The 21,265-nt window shown below is 40.5% G+C and overlaps 1 long non-coding RNA gene across 3 annotated transcripts; it reads right to left on the reverse strand.

Moving 5' to 3' along the window:
- Window positions 1–14,701: 14,701 nt before the first annotated feature.
- Window positions 14,702–16,777, reverse strand: LOC120079579 (uncharacterized). 3 transcript variants are annotated; one of them, XR_005482266.2, is made up of 5 exons: window positions 16,500–16,777; window positions 16,299–16,401; window positions 16,114–16,212; window positions 15,273–15,445; window positions 14,702–15,040 (listed from the first exon to the last, which is right to left on the reverse strand). It is a non-coding gene; the product is annotated as an uncharacterized LOC120079579 (long non-coding RNA). The 3 variants fall into 3 exon arrangements; XR_005482270.2 differs by having other exon boundaries at window positions 16,321–16,401; window positions 16,500–16,697; XR_005482267.2 differs by having other exon boundaries at window positions 16,114–16,209; window positions 16,500–16,697.
- Window positions 16,778–21,265: the final 4,488 nt, after the last annotated feature.

The raw sequence follows: 21,265 nt of genomic DNA on the forward strand, positions 1-21,265 counted from the left end.
ATGCGATGCATGTTCTTAAGATATGTGTTGATAGTCATGTGTCGATGGTCATTTGTTGGAATGATTATGAGTTAATGAATGTATGCGATGACCATGCGTCCTGTCACAAGTTTTCTTGCGCTCACTAATAACGGGCAGAAATGCACGTTATCATAGTGCTATGTTCTTAAACAATGTTGGATTGTGTTAATAAAACATATGAAAATTGCGTCCATCAAACATCAATTTCATAATATTGCGGTCGCATGCGCTCATCGCATAGGAACAGTTGAATTTTGTGTTTTTATGCAGAATATGCGTTGACGCAATGCAAGAATTGCGATCATAGGAAATCATTGGTCGAACGCAGCATTACCGCAAGGCTTTGCGGTGATCATGTTCGCAAATATTCATCCGAGAAGGATCGCCGCAACTTGGTCAGCGCAACATGGTGGGTGCAGCTAGGTGAAAGGCTAATTAATCGCGATGGGACAGAAAGCTGATGACAGTTGAATCCGAATTAAGTTGACAGCCGACAACGATCACAACTCTATTAAGCTTTTTGGTGACCATTATTCGGCGAATCAATCAGGAATTAAAGTCATCCCATCTATACAATCATGAGAGAGAAGTTTCCTTTCACCATGGATGCTCTAGAAATACCAAGGGTATCCTTCAGAAAAGGGTTTCACGAGTTTGGCTATTCATTGTTCCACAAGTTCGCACGCCCTTGTTCATAGTTTTCTTTCCTTTTAAGGTGAAGCAAGAGAAGAGTGGTGATGCTGGAGATCACTCAGGGCAACTCGAGAGAGAACCTTGGGGCGTAGAAGCAGAGAGCGGGCCGACTCTCGCGAGAGCGAGATTATCTTTTGAGCACGAATAGAAAAATAGTGTAAACGCCTGGGCAGCAAGAGATTGCTACCAGACTCTTTATTCTATACCTGTATTGTTATTTTGTACTTGATCTTCATATTTTATACAATGGAAGTTCTATTTCTACATCTGTTCACTCTCTTAATACGCATGAGTAGCTAAACTAGTAGAATGGGTTAAGAAGAACTAAGCTAACATGACCTAGGAAGTTCATTGCTTGTGATTGTCTTGTTTTATGTTGTGCAAAACACCCCTTTAGAGCTACTCGAGAGAGAGTCTGAAGAAAGAACCTAAGACTCGAGGGAGCTAGGTTAGAATCTAGACTCGAAAGAGCAAGATTAGAAATGCATAAACAAGAGAAAGAACTTAGAGATAAGCTCTGTCTGTCAACCTACATCGCATGCATCCTAGAGATGGGAATGATTATATGTGGTGGCCTTATTTGTGTGTGTGTTATCCTGTCATCGCATGAATAAGAATAGAGGCTTATTGTAAGACCTATAGACTTATCGCATATATCGAATGCGTTCTACCATTAGAAGCCGTAGCATTCGCATCGAGAGATGGTTTACTATTGTATGCATGTTGCATGGTCGCAAAGCATGAACACATTCTAGGAAGTGTTAGCCGAAACCCTTCTCAACCCATTCACCGCATATTCATTGTATCTCCCGTTTACCAACTCTTTTCAAACTCTGCCACAATTATTATTTTTCTTCATTAACGCAATCAACAACAAACCAACAATTTATTTATTTGGTTACCATAAGGCTTTCATAAAAATCACCAACGTAATCTGTTTTCACAAGTCCCTATGTTTGACCCTAGACTTACCAGGAAACTCAGTGGCATTTACACTTGGATTCCGTTGAGGAAACTTGAGTGCACAATGCAATTTCATCAACACATATCATCCTTAATCCACTATATAAAACCAAGCATCAAGTTTTTGGCACCGTTATCGAGGACTTCGGAAAAATAGTTTGCTAACAGTAATTTTTTTCATTTCTTTGCAGACTCTCAATCTTTGGCAAATCATGACCCGGAGATTGAGAGGAAATTTAGATGGAGAGTGAGAGATCGCCAACAACAACCACAATCAGACAAAGAAGAGATGGTGGAACAGCCTGGAAATGGAGCACCAAATGATAACAATGTCATGGCGAATCCAATTCTGCTGACAAACGATTGCAATAGACCCATTAGGGACTATGATTGCCAAACCTTTATGATTTCTCTCCAGGAATCATGAGGCTTGCCCTCGACGGAAGCAGATTTGAAATGAAGGCGGTGATGTTGCAGATGATCCAGACCACAGGACAATTCGAAGGAAGGCGTGGCGAGGACCCACGCACTCACCTCCGAAGCTTTATTGAAATTTACAATACTTTTGTGTTCCCGAACATCTCTGCCGAAGAGGTTCGACTAACTTTGTTCCCATTTTCTCTATGTGATCATTCTAGGAATTGGGCGTATTCTCTCGAACCGGGAGAGAACACTTCTTGGGAACAGGTCATGGAGAAGTTTATGAAGAAATACTTTCCACCTACTGAGAATGCCAGACGACAGAAACTAATTACAAATTTTGAATAAGACATGGACGAATCGCTTAGCGATGCCTGGGTGAGGTTTAAAAGGTTGTTCAGGGATTGTTCACACAATGGGTTGCCAGACTGCCTCCAGATGGAACTTTTTTTATCATGGTTTGAATCCTGCTTCGCAGACTGCTGCCAATGCGGCAGCATTGGTGGTTTGCTTGATAAAACATATGACGCAGCGAAGAATATCTTGGATCGCATCTCCAAGAACCATGAAGATTGGAGAGAGAGTGACCAGAGATTGAGACTCAAATACAATGACGCAAATAATGGTGCTATTGCTTTACGACAAAACCAGATGACCGCAATGATGAACTTGATCCAGGAAATTACAATCAGCAGCCTAACACCGCAAAACAGACAAATCAATGTAATCAGTCAAAATACCGCAAGGTGTGCGACTTGCGGTGATGGGCATGTGATGGAAGATTGCCTACGAAACCCACAATCTATCTACTTTGTAAAGAATAATCCCTTTCCGAATACCTACAACCCCGGGTGGAGAAATCACCCCAATTTTGCTTGGAAGAATCAGCAACAAAACTTCCAATCCGTGGCGCAAAAAGAAGGGCCACAAGGATTCTTTTCATGCAACAATGATCAGACAAACAATCAAGCAAGTAGGTCAAAACCACTGCAATCCTCTTCCTTGGAAAGCCTATTGAAGCAATTCATAGAGAAAAATGAAACAGTGCCTTAAAGTCAGGCTACGTCCATCAGCAATCTAGAATTACAGATGGGCCATATTACGAGTGAGCTGAAGAGTAGACCGCAGGGGCTTTGCCAAGTTCAATAAAACTCCCACGCAACCCAGGAGGATCAGGTAAAGAGCAATGTCAGGTTGTGACATTGCGAAGTGGGAAGACTGTGGAAGGAGAAAAGAAGGAGCTTAGTCGGACAACTTCCATTGCAGCTGAACCTGAGATTGCGGTGACACAAGAAGAAGAAAGAGAAAAAGAAGTAGTAGAACCAGAGGTTGCGTCGACCTCAAAGCCAACTGAGACGGGAGCCGTGAAAGTGTAGTTACCTCCTTTCCCGTAGAGACTAAGGAAGAAAAAGAATGAAGAGGTACAGTACCAACGCTTCCTATCTATGTTAAAGAAATTACATGTTAATATTTCTTTCAGTGAAGCGATTGAGGAAATGTCTGCCTACGCCAAGTTTCTGAAGGATATGGTAACTAAGAAGAGGGGAGCTGGTAAATTTGCCACGGTGGCATTAACTCAAAGTTCAAAATCAATCATTTCACCAAAGATGAGCAATCCTGGGAGCTTTACTATTCCTTGCTCCATAGAAGGACTGTACATCGGGCAAGCCTTGTGTGACCTAGGAGCCAACATAAATTTGATGCCTCTGTCAATCTTTAGACAGCTGAATGTGGGGCAACTTGTGCCCACAGCTGTGACTTTCCAATTGGCCGATAGATCTCTGGTTCATCCAGAGGGAAAGATGAAGGATGTGCTGATTACCATTGATAAATTTATCCTGCCATCCGACTTCATCATATTGGACTATGAGGCCGACAAAGATGTGCCCATCATTCTTGGGCGACCTTTTCTATCAACGGGTCGTGCTCAAATTGAAGGAGAGATCACTTTGAGCATCAATGGACAAAAGCTCAAGTTAACATAATTCGTGCCATGAAGTTTCCAGATGAAGAAGACCTGCATGACTCAGATGATGACCAGAATTCGATTTAAGATGAAAATTTTGATGATGAAAATGAAGAAGAGGATGCCAGCACATCCGTTGCTACCTGTAATGCGATCACAACAAAAACAAGCAAGGAAGAAGAAATGATCGAAAACCAAGAAGAAGAGCCAACAGAAAAAGAAGAAAGAAAAAAAACGCAACCATCCCTAGTAGAACCACCAACACTGGAATTGAAGACCCTACCAACCCATTTAAAGTACGCATTTTTGGGTCAAAATGAGAAGCTGCCAGTTATCATTTCCTCTGCACTCAACGAAGACTAGGAGAATGCGTTGATGAGCATTCTAAGGAAACATGTGCGAGCAATTGGCTGGACGCTCGTTGACATTATAGGAATTAGCCCGACGTATTGTATGCACTAATAACTTGTATATACAAGTTATTTATACTGTTTTATTTAGATATTGCGGCTTAAAGGAAGAAAAGTTGCGTCGATTGTTGATAACTTGTAGATATACAAGTTATTTATGCTGCTTTGTTTAGATATTGCGGCTGAAAGAGATAAAATATGCGTCGATTGTATGGAAATTGGCTAAGAAATACAATAATTATAAATTATCGCCAATACACCCACTGACACCATCGCGATGGTAGGAAAGGATATTTTAAGTCTGTTTTGCAGGAAATTAAGTCACCGCTTGCGATCAAGGCTCAAAGAGAAATTGAATAACGCATCTTCGTCGAATTGCGCCCGTCAATCAATAATGAAGAGACGATCAACGCAATGACGGTGCATGCGATAGTCGATCCAGAGCTGAACTTCAACCGCATGCGGTAATAAAAAACAACACCGCATGCGAACACATGATCGAAGATGCAAACGAGCAACACAATTGCGGAGGATTCTGACACGTGTACAGCTAACCATTGTGCATTATTGACGGATTGATTGCATAACAGAAGTAATATTTATTCCACCATTTCTGGAATTTCCATAGCAATAAAGTGGAGTCCATACAGCAAAAAGTCAAAGCTTTCATCTATAAATACCCTCAAAGAATACACTGAAAGATATACTTGATACGAGGCTATTTTGATATTCATATAGTGAGAGAGAGGTTGATCTGAGTGCTAATCGGAGAAGATCTTGGAAGAAAAGAGATAAGGCCGAGAGGTGAGTCTCAAGGCAAATCATTCCTATCCCCGCCGTAAAGCTCTATACCTAGATCAACTCTATCGGACGAGCAAGCCTGAGAGGGAAGCTCTTCCTTCCATTCATTCCATACGTCGGCAAGCAATCTTTCCATCCAGATCTGTGTCAAGACGTTGGCACTCTTCTATATTTGTTTCTATCTCTATCATCAATTGTATCTCATTTTCTTAATTTCTTCATTCACGTCATGTATCAGACGCTTGATTCTATAGTTAAATGTCATGATCATTTTCATCTCCATATTTTTGTCTATTTATGTTCCTCCATAAATCGTTTTCTCCACGATGTTTTCTTAATCCCTTAGTAATTAGCATGAATATAACAAGTAAATTAATCTATGCTAAAGAAATAAATATGTTTAGCTAAAGCATGCTAGACGACATCTTCACCTGTGAGAGCAGAAGTGAAGATGCCATTCTGATCTTTTGAGAGAAGGTTTGAAGAATGCGTTAACTAAAGCGAGAAGTACTTCCAAAGATGGAAGCAACCTTGCGTTCATTATGTTCATCCCTGTTTCACCACAGAGATGTGGGAACGCGACCGATCACCGAGAGGTGTACGCCAAGGGAAAGCAGAACCTTACTTATATCTTTAATGCAATTAAGGAACTTGCGATGTTTGTATTAATTATCTTTTCTCTTTCTGAATCATACATAAAGCCTTGCCATCGCATAACACGATTCTTTGTATAATCTTCACAGTCAGTCTCAATCCCGGTATCATGTATCATGTATCTTGTATCTTGTATCATGTTAGCTTAGGTTTATTTTATCGCACTTTATGCTATCGTATCTTTGCTTTACTGTACAACTTTACTTTATCGCATTTTGAATACCTGTACGCACAATCTTTTATTAATTGAAAAACCCCAGGTCGCATATATCACAAATGTAACGCAATAACCTAAAAATATCCCTGTGTTCGACCTCGGATCACACCGAGAAACTTGCGGTGGAATTATACTTGGTTCCAACGCAAGGAAACTTGTGACAACGCATAGCATACTATAAGAACATTCAATTTTAATGCATATTTAGAAGTAGTATCGCATAAATAAAGTGTGTCTGAATAAGCATAACACAGCTGTTGTGACATAAGATGTAAAATGATCTAAGCTACAAGTCCATGTTCCCATTACCAGTTCCCCGACAATGGTGCCATAAGCTTGTTGATGACATAAGATGTACAATGATTTAAGCTACAAGTCCATGTTCCCCTCACCAGTTCCCCGAAAACGGCGCCATAAACTTGTTGACTTGATGATGAACGTAGTATGTGATGCTTAGATGATATGCTACAAGCTCATGTTTTGTAGCGTTGGATTTATGCGATGACATGCATGCACAGTTCAAGTCCAATGTTATGCAATAATGACTCGACTTGACTTAATTCATGCAATACTACTTCTAGATATGTGTTAGTAATAGATGTTCTTGTAGTATGCTATGCGTTGTCACAAGGTTCCTTGCGTTGGAACCAAGTATAATTCCACCACAAGTTTCTCGGTGCGATCCGAGGTCGAACATAGGGAATGGTTGAGGTTATTGCGTTATGTTTATGATACATGCAACCAGGTTTTTCAATCTTTAAAAGTATAGTTTGTGCAAGTATATAAAAATTGTGATAAAGTAAAGAAGAGCAGTAAAAATTCGATAATAAAATAAAGTACAGAAAACCTAAGCTAAGATGGTACAAGATATAGGCTTCATGTTACAAGATACTGAGGTCAAGGCTGGCTATGAAGATTCTACAAAGATCATGTAATGCGGCGACAAGTCTTATGTATGAAACAGAACAGAAAGATAACTAATATAACCATCGCAAGTTTTTAATTGCGTTGAAGTGATAAGTACGGTTCCGTTTTCCCTTAGCATACACCTTTCAGTGATCGGCTGTGTTCCCACATGTCTGTGGTGAAATATACACCTTCTCTCGATAGATCAGAATGACATCTTCACTTTTGCTCTCACAGGTGAAGATGCTGTCTAGCATGCCTTAGCTAAACGCAATTTATCTCTTTAACACAGATTAAGTACTCGTTTAATTCATATTAACTACCAGGGGATTAAGAACACGTCATGAAAAAAGCGATAAACGGGGGAATAAAAATAGACAGAAAAGTGGTGATGAAAGCGATCAAGACATACAATATATCTATTTAGTGTCTGATACATGGTGTGTGAATACAAAGATAAAGAAAATGAACTACAATGATGAAAAGAGATAGAATAGATACAAATAGCGTCAATGTCTCGGCACTGATTTAGATGGAGATCTGTTTGCTGGATTGGATGGATTGGACAGATGGATGAGCTTCCCTCTCAGGCTTGCTCAACCGGTAGTAGGGATTTGAGTAAAAGAGCTTCGCGGCAGGGATCTGGTAGATGAACACTGAGACTCACCTCTCAGCCTTGCCTTTTCTTCTTCCCGAATTTCTTCAGTTTAGCACTCAACTCAGCCTTTCTCTCAATATAATAGCAGCAATTAGCTCCGTATCGAGTCCCCTCTTTTCTGTGAATTCTATGGGGTATTTATAAGTGAAGATCTTTGACTCCGGCCTTGTGGTCCCCACTTGTTGTTAGGGAAATTCCGAAGATGGAGGGATATTATTCCTTCTGTTATGCAATCAAACCGTCGAATCTGCACAACCGTTAGTTGTAAACATGTCACAATCCTCCGCTTTTGCGTTACTCAGCTGCATCTTTCGATCAAGTGTTTACATGCGGTGCTGTTTTTATTACCACATGCAGTTGAAAGTCAGCTCTGGATCGACTGTTGCATTGCGCCGTCATTGCGTTAATCGTCTTTTCAGTGTGGATTGACCAGCGCAATGTGACAGAGATGCGTTGGTCAGTTCTTCTTGAGCCTTGATCGCAAGCGGTGACTTGGTTTCCTACAAAATAGAGTAGAAATCTCCTTTTCTTCCATATTAACGATGTTAGTGGGTGTAATTGCGATAATTAAGAATTATTGTATTTCTAAGCTAATTTCCATACAATTGGCGCATATTTAATCTCTTTTGGCTGCAATATCTAGATAAGGAAGTACAACTAACTTGTATTTCTACAAGTTTCAACAGCATCCACATTCCTCTTCCTTTCCAAGTCATCAAGTTTATGGCATCATGAGCTTGTATGATCCATCATTCATCACCATCCATCTACTTATTTAGCATCATCGCATTTCAAGCGTGTCAAGTTTATGGCGCTATTGTCGGGGAACTGGTAACGGGGACATGGACTTGTATCTTGTATTCTATTGATCCATGCATTGTATGCCATAAGATAAGATAAATTTTATGCCCGACAAGTTTATGGCGCCGTTGTCGGGGATTGGTTAACGGTTAGTGTTGAATATGTTTGTGGTATTTTGCAGGACAGATCTCTTTGTACTGGCTATTTATCGCGGAGAGCAGTCTGACGGCTTATGAGTACTGGAGTGATCCAGAAATTCTAAGTGGACCCAGAGATCAAGTGTATTATCCGCGTAAGAGAACATCAGGGCCGAATTAAGCAGTGAAGAAGCATGGCTAATAATAACGAGGCACCTGCAAGGAATCAAAGGGAAAATTGGCCAGCGTAAGATCCCATATTTCTTGCTGCTGACCGCAATATCCCGATAACAGACTATGCAGCACCGGATTTTTATAACTTCTCACTAGGAGTTTCAAGACCCATGGTTGAGGAGAATGTAAACTTTGAGATAAAACTTATTATGCTGCTGATGATTAAGAATGTGGTGCAATTCGGAGGATTACAAGGAGAAGACCTGCACGCTAATCTGGCGAGCTTTGTAGACATGTGCAGTGCATTCTTTATGCCTGGTGTGACTCAAGAAGGACTTAGATTATATCTTTTCCCGTATACAGTGCAGGATGAAGCAAATAGGTGGGCTCAGTCGTTAGAGCGAGATGAGATTAACGCATGGGAACAATTGGTTGACAGGTTCATGAACAGATTCTTCCCTCTAGCCGTCAACGTAAGGAGACGGAGGGATGTGTTGAATTTTGAGCAAAAGGGTTATGAAACTTTGAGCACCGCCTAGGTGCATTTCAGACAATTAGTGAAGAGTTGTCTGCATATTGGGATTCCCGATAGCATTCTAATGGAGACTTTTTACAATGGCTTAGATCAATCAACACAAGCAGTTGCCAATGCCTCCGCATCAGGAGGATTAATGGACAGATCATATACAGAAGCCAAGAGCATATTAAATCGTATCTCGTGACATTCAGATGAGTGGATTAATACCAGGTGTGAGAAAAAAGGTCCAGAGCAAGAAAGAGCAGAAGATGCCATTGTATCAGATGATACAATGAGCATACTGGTCGACCAGATGACCACGATGACCTCGCTCCTACAGACTATGGCTAATCAACAAAGCCATCTCTCTCAAGGTTCAATGCAAGTTAATGCGTTGACACACGTGGCTGCAATGAATTGCGTTCAATGTGGAGAGAGACGTCCAGTAGAAGTCTGCCCGTGGAATCACCAGGCCGTATACTCTGTCTATAATGAACCGTTTGACTTACAACCCTTGTTGGCGGAATCACCCAACTTTAAGTTGGGACTAGAATCACAACCAGGAGAGCCACATTTTTCATCAGAATAGTTATCAAGGGAATCAAGGAAACTCTCCGGTCTTCATTAATCCGGACCATAGCCCAGGTAATTTTCAAAACGAACAACCTTATGACCAACCGTTCTTATATGATATCTCTTGCAGTACCTCGTCTCTTGAGACTTCATTGAAACATTATATCGAAAAGAGCAAGGCAATTAGACAGTCGCAAGCTGCCTCCCTTAAAGAGTTGGAAGAACAGATTGAACATCTTGCGATTAAGCTGAAGAATAAAGTGCCTAGTACGTTGCCTAGCAGTTCATGAGCATCAGGGCCACGAGGTAAAGAGCAATGTCATGCAGTGACATTGAGGAGTGGTAAAACAACAGCTCTGGTGCTCCAGTGATAACTTGTAGAAATAAAAGTTATTTATGTCACCTTATCTAGATATTATGGTCAAAAGTTAGTAATTATGCGCCAATTTTATGAAAATTACCCTAGTATGACAATAATTATAAATGTTTGTAATTACACCCACTGACGCAAAAAAGATGGAGGACAAGCTAAACTTTACTCTGTTTTGCAGGAGACCAAGTCACCGCTTGCGCTCAAGGCTCATGAGAAACTAATCAACGCATCTCTGTCACATTGCGCTCATCAATCAACCATGAAGAGACGATTACCGAAGTAACGGCGCAATGCGACAGTCGGTCCAGAGCTACGCTTCGACCGCATGCGGTAAGAAAAAATAGACTGCATGCAAACCCATGATCGAAAGATGCAACTGAGCAACGCGAGAGCGGAGGATTGAGACACGTGTATAACTAATGGTTATACACGTGTATAACGAATGGTTATACAGAAAGAATAATATCCCTCCATCTGCAGAATAACCATAACCATCACGTGGGGACCACAAGGCCGAAGTCAAAGGATCTGCTCCTATAAATACCTCATTGATTTCAGAGAAAAGTATGTTATTTGATACTATGCTAAGTGCTGTAAGATTTTAGAAGAGAAAAGGCTAAGCTGAGTGCTGAAGAGAAGAAATCTGGGAAGAGAACGAGATAAGGTCAAGAGGTGAATCTCATATCTGACCTGTCATATACCTGATCGAAGCTCTGTGTAGAGACCCCTACTACTGGTGGAACAAGCGTGAAAGAGAAGCTCTTCCTGCCATTGAAACCATCCGATCCGGCAAGTAGATCTCCATCGAATCTGTGCCAAGACATTGGCACCGGATTGTATATGTTCTATCTCTCTTTCATTGTATTCCATATTTTCTTTATCTCTTCATTCACATATCATGTATCAAACACTTAGTAGAAATATTAAATGTTTTGATAGATTTCGTTTACCATTTTCTGTCTATTTCCATTCACCCATTAGTCACTTTCTTCATGATGTTTTCTTAATCCATTGATGAGCAATATGAATCACGAGGAACTTAATATGCAATAAAGTTATAAAATACGTTTAGCTAAAGCATGCTAGATGGCATCTTCACCTGTGAGAGTAGAAGTGAAGATGTCATTCTGATCTATCGAGAGAAGGTCAGAAGAGTGCGTTAACTAAAGCAAGTAGTACGTCCAGACATGGAAGCAATCTTGTGTTCATTACGTTAGACTTTGTTTCACAACAGACATGTGGGAAACGCGGCCGATCACTGAGAGGTGTATGCGGAGAGAAGAGCATAACAATATTTGTACCTTCAATTCAATTAAGAACTTGCGTTGTTTGTAATACTTATCTTTCTCTATCTAATTTGTTCACAGGACTTGTTGTTGCATCCCACGTCTTTGCACGACCTTCACAACCAGCCTTAATCCTAGTATCTTGCATATAAAGCATGTATCTTGTAACATCTAGCTTAGGTTTATTGTATTTTTATGTCTTATCGCATCTTTACCACTTTCCTTTATTTTACTTCAATTTACATACTGTACACACCTTTTATAAAGAATTAAAAAACCTAGTCGGATATACCATGAACATACCACAATAATCGGCACCACTTCCCTGTGTTAGACCTCGGATCACACCGAGAAACTTGCAGTGGAATTACACTTGGTTCCATTGTAAGGAAACTTGTGACAACGCAGGGCATACTACCTGAGCAATCCCTAATTAACGCATAAATAGTAGTAGTATCGCATCATTGAAAGCATTTAATATCATACACATATCTCATCGCGTTACAAGTTTATGGCGCCATTGCCGGGGAGCTGGTCAACGATTTATTGTTTGAGTGGTTCTTAGTATTTTGCAGGACAAATCTCATTGTACTAGTTGTTTAACGTGGAGAGCGGCCTGTCGATTTATGAGTTCTGGTGTTGAACCGGAATTCGTAGCTGACTCTGAGATCGAGCGAACCTTCCGCGTGAGGATATGCCAGAATAGGAATCGGCAAAAAAAGGCGGCCAGCATGGCAAATAATAACGATGACGCGGTGCCAGATGTGAATCAAGGGGTTGTTTGACCGGCCCAGGATCCCGTATTCTTGGCAGCCGATCATAATATCCTAATGCGAAACTATGCGGCACCCAACCTGTACGATTTTTCGCCTGGAATCTCAAGGCAAACTGTTGAGGAGAATGCCCGCTTTGAGATCAAGCCGGTCATGTTACAAATGATTCAGAACGCAGGGCAGTTTAGGGGTCTGCAAGGTGAAGACCCGCATGCCCACCTGACCAGCTTCGTTGAGATGTGCGGCAATTTCTCCCTACCTGGCATGACTCCGAAGAGTATTAGGTTATATCTATTCCTTTACACCTTGAGGGATGAGGCTAAGAAGTAGGCTTATTCACTAAAGCCCAATGAAATCACGTCATGGGGGCAATTGGTTGAGCGGTTTATGTAGAAGTTCTTCCCATCGGCTGTCAACGCAAGAAGATGGAAGGATGTGCTAAACTTTGAACAAAAAGAGAATGAGACCCTGAGCACCGCCTGGGTTCAATTTAGAAGATTGATAAAAAACTGCCCGCATATTGGGATTCCCGATTGCGTCCTGATGGAAACATTCTATAATGGTCTGAACATAGCAATGCAGGCTGTTGCTGATGCCTCCACAGTAGGAGGTTTTATGGACAAGACATACACAGAGGCCAAAGTCATCCTTGATCGCATCTCGAGGAATATGGATGACTGGATAGATGACGGATATGGAGGCTGAGGTGCTGATCGAAAAAAAGTTGAAACAACCATTGTCCCGACGGAGACAATGACTACATTGGCTGCCCAGATGGCCACGATAACCTCGATCCTCCAATCAATGGCCATTAATCAAGGAGCCATTGCTCCACAATTAGTGCAACCCCCTGCGCCGGCTCAAGTGGCCGCAATCGACTGCGTTAGCTGTGGAGGGGCTCACAGAGTTGAAGGATGCCCATTGAATCTGTAGCAAGTGTGTGCTATCCAGAACAACCCATTCAGTAACACCTACAATCCGGGGTGGAGAAGCCAACCTAACTTTGGTTAGGGTGGCAATCCCAATCTGGGGGGCCAATGAACCATCAAGGGGGCAGTAGAGGGAATCTTCTATTTCACCATAATTAGGGGCAATCAAGACCGCAGAACCAGCAACCTTCATCATCATCTAACCCTTGGGAGGATCGTTGGAGGTGCTGCTGAAACAATACATGGACAAGAATGATGCAGTAATGCAAGCCCAAGATTCCTCTATACGAAATCTGGAGATCCAAGTGGGCCAGCTGGCCTCTGAGCTGAGAAGTCGAACACCTGGAACACTGCCCAGCAATTCTAAAGCTTTGGGATCAACAGGGAAAGAGCAATGTCCGTGAAGGCAAGCCTGACTGCCTATGGGTATGTGGATTGCGAGCATCAAAGACAACGCAAATTTTCGGTTCATATCTCAATACTACATTTATTCTACTTTACTAAATTCCTTCTTTGATTTCTGAGCCAAGTTTTAATGATTCATTTAATGAAAATTTTGACTCTTCCAATTTCATTCTTCAGTTACTTCTGTGCATTTAATTCATTCCTGCCTTTAATTCTTTGAGTTTTCAGTAGTCAGAGTATGAGCTTTAATTTGTGAATGATTGAGTCATAAAGAAAAATAAATAATAATAATAATAAAATAAAATACTTGTGTAAAACATAATTACGAAAATAAAACATTGAACAATAAGAAAGCAAGATTACAGTGGACGCATCCCAAACCTACTAGGAATGCATTGCGATCACCTAACTTAACTGTATTGAGTTGAGGGATGTGTTGCACTCGTATATGTCCTTTGCCCGTCCTTAGCCAAATGCATTATGTCAAAGCATCCTCCAGAAATGCGTTGGTTAAGGGGTGTGTTGCGGGGACATATGCGCTGTGCCCATCCTCTGCAAAGATGCAATTGCGTTATTGAACACAATGCGTTATACCTTATCATGCGTCCATTCAAATAAAATATTAAAGAAAATTCGTCTGGTAATTCGGGAAGAAGGCCAATTGATTTGTATGCCTAAGAAATTATGGCCTGGCAGACGAAAGGACGCTTTTTTTAAAAATTCCATAAATGCGGGAGGTGGAACAACGCGCCTGTTGAGATGCTCAAGGTCAGTTGCAACACAAATCGCATTGGGCCCCACCACGACCCAACCTTTAAATACTCCCTCCTCCATCTTTGGAAATTCTTTACCAGCAAATCAAAACCCTAAACATTTTGCTTTCAAAACCCTTTCTTCTCCTAAAAGCTCGAAGTGTCACACCCCCTCCTAAACTACCTGCTAGCTTAGTCAGGGAGATGGCGTGAAGCCAACAGACATCGTCCTCCTCTAACGATGCCTGTTGACCCTGTTGAATCGTTGAACCTGATAAACATACTAATCTTAGATATAAAATACTTTACATGTAACACAACACAGCGGAATCCCTGAAAACCTTTAGACACACATGAAGTGCAGTCCTGACATAACACGGTTTGGAAAATAACCTGATAGAGATATCACAACCAAAAACATATCCAACTGGGGTTTACACAACCATGACATCTAGTGCTTACACAACCATAAACTATCCAGTTCTTACAAAGACATTTACAATCTAAACAGACACAATGTACAACTCCACCCACGTATGAAGCTTGATCTAGAAGCTTTTAGGAGAAAACAGACTTTGGGAGTTATCAGGCACCGGGAGCTCGATCTCTACCTGAAAAGTGGGAAAACATTTTGAAAGAGTGAGCTACGAAGCCCAATGAGTGACTAAATTTAGAACTGTAAATCCGCAAATCAGAACACGTGATAAACCTTTAAACGTATAAATCTATTCAATCAAAGCGTTAAACATAAATGTGTAACGCTAAAAGCTTTCTCAAATATTCCGCAAGTACGTCATTAAAATCTAGCAAGGCATATCAAGTATATAAAACATTTTAACTAACATGACAAATCAACGTTGTGTAGGACACACCCAGTACAACCAACGTTTACTAGCTCTACGATGTAGTGGGGCCTGCCCAGCACTCTCATCGTCTTTGTCGTAGTGGGGCCCGCCCAGCACTCCCGACAGCATTGTTGTCATGGAGTACACTCAACATCAACAACGGAATATAACCTGTGTGCACACGGTACCATATAGCCTCGGGCTCAATATCTCAGTCATGTAGTCAATAAAAGTCTCAGAAAACCACATGAAAACATTAAAACATGCCTACTTATCTTTATCTTTCGTAAAACTCAAGCTTACTCGGCTTGCTCGTGAAAAACTGAAAATCTTTAAACAGTACTCACTAATACATACTTTACCTTAAATGGTATCGTTTCAACTACTTTTCAGGAAGTCAATAATCATATGCTCGTATATAAACCTCATTAGAAAATCTAAGCTCAAAACTTATGCTTGAAACCATTCATAGAAATCATGTATCATTCATAAGTTCATATTCAAGCATGTAAACCATTTAAGCATAAATTACAGTTTAGAAATCATTTTTGAAATTTGTTTTATCACTCATAGTCTTGGCTAGTTCTTTGGTCTGTAGACTCGGCCTATTTCCTCTTGGCCTGTCAAACAACTGAAATCGAGTATCAGAACTATAAATCGTCTTGTCTTTCCATGCTCATGAATTCTAAATTCTAGAAATAAAATCACACTTCACATTTTCTTTCCAGATTTCCCAGATTCAATACCCTAACTTCCAACACTCATAAATTCCTCAATACTTGACCAAAATTAATGTACTATATATCAAACTCTTCATTTTGGAACCCTCTACAACTTACCTGAAGGAATACAAATGAGATTCCCAATGTATTTGTCCAGAAATCCCCCGAACACAGCAAATACAGATTCGTGCTTCTCTGCTACCCTCTACCTTTCTTCTGAAATTAAACTTACTTCTAGTCATTTTTGGCTCACGAATTCTTCATGAAAGTTATAGGAAATTGAATAATATTTCCAGAAATACCCAATTGAGCTTCTAATCCAACCTGTACACCCCAGAATGTTTGAAAAACCAGAGAAAAACAGAGATCCTTCTGATTTGCACGAAAATTCTGTGCTCTGTTTTCCTTTTCAAAAACCATTAACTTAACATCAGATTTAGCTCAAGATTTCTTCATGAAATTTGTTAGAAAATAGATTAACTTTCAAGAAAGTCAGGCCTCACCTCTTAGTTCTTCTTTTGTAGCTCAAACCGACTTAAAAACCAGAGATAGGTAGGTTGAACCCAAATTCTTCCATGGTTGCACTTGCATGAGCTTTTCCTCCCTTCTTCAACCTCCAACCTGCAGCAACTTCTTCTTCCTCTTCCTTCACTCTCTCTCTCGAAATGCTCTAAAAATATAATGGGAAATGATGGAGAAATGGGCTGAAATGAGTGGGTTCTCACTTTAAACCCTAAGCACCGAATGAGTTTCCAATTTCTTTCATTTTTTTCCTTTTTCCTTTTCCTTTTCTTTTCTTTTCTTTTTCTTTATTCCCTTTCTTTTCTTTTCTTTATTTATAAATTCCAAAATTATTAAAGACAACTTCCACCAAAAGCTTTGCCATTTTCTTCAACAATGGAACAACAATAACTTAAATCCAACATCCTACAATGTGTGACAAGAGCAAATAGGGATGTGGTGATGTTTAAGGGCGAGACAGTACACTTTAGCGCAAAGGACATCAATGGACTTTATCAGATGAGGGACAACCCTGATGCACTAGGGAACAAGATCATTGATGATCCTACAGAAGAACTGATGAGAGACATGCTGAAGGTACTAGCGCAACCAGGCACAAGATGGACAGTCTCCCCTAAAGGCATCCGCACTCTGGAGTCTAAGTCTTTGTTGCCGGAGGGAAGGCTCTTGGTGTATTTGGTCAAGAAGCCACTGATTCCAACAACGCATGACAGAACTGTATCAAGGGATCGGGTGATGGCCGCATATTGTATTGTGCGCGACATTCCTATTGACGTGGGAAGGTTGATCGCAGGGCAGATCAGAACACTAGTGGGGCATATACGGGGCAGTACTTCTCGTGGATCGTCTCAAGTTTATGCCTAAGTGCGGGTGTAGGCATTGATGAGGAGCCCATGCCAAAAGTCCACGGCCTCATCAACATCAAAATTCTGAGGATGCTCCTCAAGGATTCCCCACATTGCCCAGAACTGCCATAAAAAAGACCTGCGATTGATTTGAATGCACCACAGGAACCCATACCAAAAAGAAGAAAAAGAGAAGATAAAGGAAAAGAGAGGGTACATGAGTCACCAGCGCATGATTCAAAGCCCATAAACCCTATTCCCTTAGTCATCAGATCTCCAAGCTCGCCAACGCAAACTTCCTCCCCTCTTCATGAACCTATTACCAACCTTCCTTTTATTCCCAACTCTCCTAATCAACCAGCAGCCCTACCTTCACCAACAACTTCATCACTACATCCCACTACCCCACAGCTGCAAGTTGATGACCCACACGCTTTAGGTGAAGGCACATCTGCCCAACCCCAAAACGGTGCTGGCGAGACATCGCAGGCAAAACCATCTTCCACCTCCTTGGTTGTTGAGCTAGCTGAAATGAGAACCCTCTTCGCCTAACATCAAGAACATGTCTCTCAGTAGCATCACTTCTTCAACCATCGATTTGAGGTGGAAATGGAGTGCATTGATGAGATTCAACGCAGTGCTGCAACTTCAAGGGAAGCACTCATCAATATCCAGCGCAGTATGCACAGGATCTTCCAACACCAGTGGTAGATGGCGGAGCGCAATCAAGAATACTTCAACTTTCTCACCGCCTATCTGCATGGTCTGATGGTGCCTCCACATTTAACGCAGCTCTTTATTTTTTACGATGGCTCTGTTGCACCGCCTCAATACCCTCCACTAGATCCCCCTACTCCTTAACCCTAGTTTTTTTCTTCAATTTTAAGTTTTAATGTGGTCATTCTTTAATTGTATTCAATTCTTGTATTATTTTGTAACTTTACCAAATTCTTTGACTCTTGTACCGGCATGAGAAATTTTTTTTTGTAATGCGACCATATGTAATCTATTCGCATACTGTGTTAATAGTCAATACAATCAAAGTACATACTTCACTCTACTATTTGCTTGCGCCTCTGTCTTTATCTTTCTTTGTTAATCGTTGCTATATTTGTACTCTTGTATTTTTACGATCTTCATTGCGTTGCTATGACGTATTATATGTTACACTTAGAAACATTTCCCATACTTACTAAATTTTGACTAACACTTAGTTAACTCTTAGTTTAGCAGTACTTTACCTTTTATCTTTCAAAGTCCTGCTCAAACCTTCTTTTTGAAATTTTCTTCTAAGTGTTTGTCTAATCTATCCAAACAACGCAATAAGGACCTTGCTCATCTTTAAATTTGAGGGTGGCAAAGGTCTGAGCAGATGAGATAAAAAATATGCAGTATTTCAGAAAATGTGTCTCATTCCGTTTTCAAAAAAAAAAAGGAAAAAAAATTTATGCGAAACTTTAATGTTAGCGCAAGGGAAAATTTCAAAACTGTTCCCAACCTGATAAGAGTTTAGTTGTGAAAGGAACCTGCTCGTAGTTGGATGATTGTATGACACCCATAGGAGCAAGCCAAAACAAAGGTGGGTTCCCAAAAACAACGTTGAATAAACAAAAAAAAAAATGCAAGGGACAAATCCTCTGATTATCATGAGTTAAAGTTAGAACTGGCACACTACCGTAGTTAGATGTTCGCATGACACCCGTGGGGACAAGCCAAAACGAAGAGTGTAACCATGACCAACTGTCTCTAAGTGAATAAATGACGCAAAGTTTTGCTCACCGCATATAGATACATCAAGTTGTTTTGATAACGAAGAGATAAACTTTCTATTTTGAAAACTTGAAAAGTGCCTTTGAGCAGAATTTTGTTACATAGAAGAATAAAGTAAGGCTTGCTAAGAATTAGCAAGGGTAGAAGGGAAGTGTGATGTCAGGTAATGTGCCTAAGTGTAACATTCGAAGCAACCAATCATCACAGAAATATAGGATAGGAATGGAGCATGATTGCCTTAAGTAGAAGATATGCTTGAGAACAAACATATATCTAAATTTGGGGGTGTGATAACTTGTAGAAATACAAGTTATTTATGCCACCTTATCTAGATATCGCGGTCAAGGCTCATGAGAAACTAATCAACGCATCTTTGTCACATTGCGCCTGTCGATCAACTATGAAGAGACGATTACCGAAGTCAATGCGACAGTCAGTCCAGAGTTACGCTTCGACCGCATGTGGTAATAAAAACAAACACCGCATGCGAACCCATGATCGAAAGATGCAACTAAGCAATGCGAGAGTGGAGGATTTAGACACGTGTACAACTAACAGTTGTGCAGAATTGATGGTCTAGTTGCATAACAGAAGGAATAATATCCCTCCATCTGCGGAATTACCATAACCATCACATGGGGAAAACAAGACCGGAGTCAAAGGATTTGCTCCTATAAATACCCCAGTGATTTCAGAGAAAAGTACGCTATTTGATACTGGGCTAAGTGTTGTAAGATTTTAGAAGAGAAAAGGCTGAGCTGAGTGCTAAAGAGAAGAAATCCGGGAAGAGAATGAGATAAGGCCGAGAGGTGAATCTCATATCCGACTTGTCATATACTCGATCGAAGCTCTGTGCAGAGACCCCTGCTACCGATGGAGTAAGCCTGAGAGGGAAGCTCTTCCTGCCATTGAAACCATCTGATCCGGTAAGTAGATTTCCATCGAATCTGTGCCAAGACATTGGCACTGGATTGTATCTGTTCTATTTCTCTTTCATTGTATTCCATATTTTCTTTATCATATACCTATCATATACCTGATCGAAGCTCTGTGTAGAGACCCCTACTACTGGTGGAACAAGCATGAAAGAGAAGCTCTTCCTGCCATTGAAACCATCCGATCCGGCAAGTAGATCTCCATCGAATCTGTGCCAAGACATTGGCACCGGATTGTATATGTTCTATCTCTCTTTCATTTTATTCCATATTTTCTTTATCTCTTCATTCACATATCATGTATCAAACACTTAGTAGAAATATTAAATGATTCGATAGATTTGATTTACCATTTTCTGTCTATTTCCATTCACCCATTAGTAACTTTCTTCATGTGTTTTCTTAATCCATTGATGAGCAATATGAATCACCAAGAACTTAATATGTATTAAAGTTATAAAATACGTTTAGCTAAAGCATGGTAGACGGCATCTTCACCGTTGAGAGCAAAAGTGAAGATGTCATTCTGATCTATCGAGAGAAGGTCAGAAGAGTGCGTTAACTAAAGCAAGTAGTACTTCCAGACATGGAAGCAACCTTGCGTTCATTACCTTAGACTCTGTTTCACCACAGACATGTGAGAAACGTGGCTGATCACTGAGAGGTGTACGTTAAGAGAAGAGCGGAACAATATTTGTACCTTCAATTCAATTAAGAACTTGCGTTGTTTGTAATACTTATCTTTCTCTTTCTAATCTGTTCACATGACTTGTCGTCGCATCCCACGTCTTTGCACAACCTTCATAGCCAGCCTTAATCCTAGTATCTTGCACATAAAGCCTGTATCTTGTAACATCTAGCTTAGGAATATGATTCACTTTCAAGATGCCTTGGTGGTGAAATGGTAGACACGTGAGACTCAAAATCTCGTGCCAATTCTTATTACTTTTCAATATCAATATGGAAAAAAAAATGAAAAATGAAAAGGTTGTCTTATTTAAAACCCCTTCTCTCGAATTGGATCCAAAATTGACGGGTTAGTGTGAGTTTATCCATGCGGTTATGCACTCTTCGAATAGGAATCCATTTTCTGAAAGATTCTGGCTTTCGTTGTATTTTTATGTCTTATCGCATCTTTACCACTTTCCTTTATTTTACTGCAATTTACATATTGTACACGCCTTTTATAAAGAATTA

This window comes from Benincasa hispida, chromosome 6 (assembly GCF_027475165.1).
Source record: "Benincasa hispida cultivar pf3 chromosome 6, pf3_genome.v1.1, whole genome shotgun sequence".
Lineage (NCBI taxonomy): Eukaryota > Viridiplantae > Streptophyta > Magnoliopsida > Cucurbitales > Cucurbitaceae > Benincasa > Benincasa hispida.